At 38.6% G+C, this 2,831-nt stretch overlaps 1 pseudogene; it reads left to right on the top strand.

Annotated features, from left to right (window-relative positions):
* Positions 1-74: 74 nt before the first annotated feature.
* Positions 75-1,522, top strand: LOC114715854 (serine/threonine-protein phosphatase 7 long form homolog; annotated as a pseudogene).
* The last annotated feature ends 1,309 nt before the right edge of the window (positions 1,523-2,831 follow it).

Below are 2,831 nucleotides of genomic sequence, written 5' to 3'. Positions count from 1 at the left end.
TAAGAACCGCTCACTTTCTTAAACCCTCTGTATCTTCAAATGGAGGACCAGGTTCTGATATTCTTTCATCTTCCATGTCTTTGCCACCTACCTTTGAACCAAAAAATTGGCCTCTCACCGTAAGGTTCAGTGGATGGCAGCACCCACCAAGGAAATGGATTCACTGGGTGGATTCCTTGCAGTCTACCTTCGAATCAGTGTGGAGAAGAGTGGGTATTAAAGAAGCAATCATGGGCAGCAAGTATAAAGTGTTGAAAAATGAAGATTTGACATTTGGGATTGCAGAGAGATGGTGTTCTAAGACAAATACATTCGTGTTTCCTTGGGGTGAAGCAACAATCACTTTGGAGGATATGATGTTTTTGGGAGGTTTTCCTGTTTTGGGGGACCCTGTTTTTAGACCTCTTGAGGCTAAGGAATTGAAAGAGGTAGAGGAAAAATTGATTTTAGCCCGTAAGGAAATTATTAAAGGCAGTCGTAATAAGGCTTGTCCATCTAGATGGATGAATGCTTTCATGAACAGTGAGAGGGAAATTGAGCATGAGGCATTTCTTGCTACATGGCTTTCCGTGTTTGTATTTCCAGGGAGATCCTTACATATAAGGAGTATTGTGTTCCCAATTGCCATTCATCTTGCTAGAGGGAATGCTGTAGCTTTAGCGCCTGCGGTTCTGGCTAGCATATACAAAGATTTGAGTCTGTTGAAACAAGCCATTTTTGACTTGACAAAAAGTCCAGTAGGTGGTCATAAAAAGCACCATGAACTCGTTCTTCAATCACCATTTTACTTGGTTCAAATTTGGGTATGGGAGAGAATTCATGTTTTGCAACCAAAGCCCAAGGTTATGAACACTTGCGGCACAATCTTAGGCAGGTGGCACGGAGTTAAGGCTTTGGAAGCTGACAACGTGAGGTTAGTTCTAGACTCTGCGAAGGAAGAATTTATATGGAGGCCATATGCTAGATTTGGAAGTAATAGGAAAAAATTTTATGCAGAAAATTCATTTTGGGTACTGCTTGATCATACATTGGAAGAAGAATAGAGTCTTTTATTATATGCATGAGAGTTTCTGAGCTGGTTGGACTTGATGACTGTATAGAACAATACCTCCCACACAGAGTAGCTCTGCAATTTGGGATGGATCAAGACATTCCTGGCTTTGTGACTCGAAGCAACGATACTCCTGAAATTGGTTGGTTTAATTACATTAGGCCAATGATGGATAGGAAAATATACATAGCATCACGGCTTTTTGAGGCAGATGTTACCATTCGTTATGTTGAGTGGTGGGAGAAATCAGTGTTAGGTTATCAAGATCCATTTAGTAAGCTGGTGCAGGGAAAGAGGAGTCCAATGTCACGAAAGAAGAAGGATGCTGATACTGATGTTCCCTTGGGTTTTCTGCCAAATGTTTCAGCGCACTACATAGGAATAATGGTCATAGAACTTTTAGAAATGATGAAACTGATCAAAATGGTGTTCTTTCATCTCCAGTTGCAACTCATAAAACTGATGACTTAATGGCCATGAAGGTTGCAATGTTGGAAAAGATTGAGAATGTGAATGTGGTTGGGGGACCAAAGAGAGCAACGAGAGATGCAAAAAGAGACAATGGCATCAGCTGTTTTGTTTCAAGTGCTGATAATGGAACCATGAGAAAAAGAGACTTGGGGATGAAGTCCTTTCCAACAGTTGAATGTGAAACTTCTGTTCGAGATCTAGAAGATGCTACGGGACATGGAAATGGGATCCAAGAATTAAGTATGGCTCATCACAAGGTACATCCATCTCGGGCTGATGGAGAATCCACTAGGATTATGGATGATAAAAGAATAATGGATCTTGAAAATAGAATTAGCAAGCTTGAGAGAATGCTTGATGAATTAAAGAGACCTAGGTGTAGCCACGGCTCCTAAATTTAGCCTGCCGCATTGGAGAATGACCCCTAAACCCTGCTTCCATGAACGTGTTGCTTGATTTCAATTCTAGATAAGCTATATGGCAATATGACACAAGTTTTAACGAATTTAACTGATGCAAAATGCCCAAGGCTTTTAGAGTAGATATGCAGCTTGCCTATTTTAGTACATCATGTAAAGATTCATGTTAGGTGTATCGGTATTTACTAATTGAGAATTTAGTTATATTGGGGAGAGGATTTTCATCACTAGGCATATATGCTTGATTGGCACATACAATGAAACGCAATATAATAGAATGTGGAATGAAATGGATTGCGAGAATGAAAAATAACCTCTTTGCCTAAGGAAAAGAAGAACAAAAATCACAAAAGAAAAGAACCAAGCTATTTAGGCACCAAGAATCAACTTCATCTTATAAAGAGACTGTGCATTTGAGATAATTTGCTGTGCTGGCCTCATACTAAACCTGAACTGTTGTGCCCTTTGAAAAAATGAAATGGACATTAATTCTTATATTTTGTTGGAGCTGTGATTCTCCTTCCATTTCTCCACAATATGCCATTTCTGAATATATTTTATTCAGCCACTTTAGTGGTTTCTGAGATTATATCTTGCTCGAAGGCATACTGATTTATCAACAAAAGTTTCAAGAGTGCTTTCATTTTAATTTTTTCACTGTTTTTTTTTCCCCGCCTGGTTCCTCGTGAGTGGAGGCCAAAATCAGGAAGGAAATGGGACGATATGGATATCAAACTATTTAATTTGTTGTGGCAAACCTCGTTCCATTAATTAGTATGGTGCTTTTGATAGTTAAAAAAAAAAAAAAGAAATCTGATCCACTCAGACTTTAATGTAGAAACTAGATAACAAATTTATAGTGGTTAAAAGATTAAATAACTTATAAAAAT

Source organism: Neltuma alba, unplaced genomic scaffold (genome assembly GCF_004799145.2).
Source record: "Neltuma alba isolate B1F8T4 unplaced genomic scaffold, ASM479914v2 tig00000297_pilon, whole genome shotgun sequence".
Lineage (NCBI taxonomy): Eukaryota > Viridiplantae > Streptophyta > Magnoliopsida > Fabales > Fabaceae > Neltuma > Neltuma alba.
This window is presented reverse-complemented; position numbering and strand designations above follow the sequence as displayed.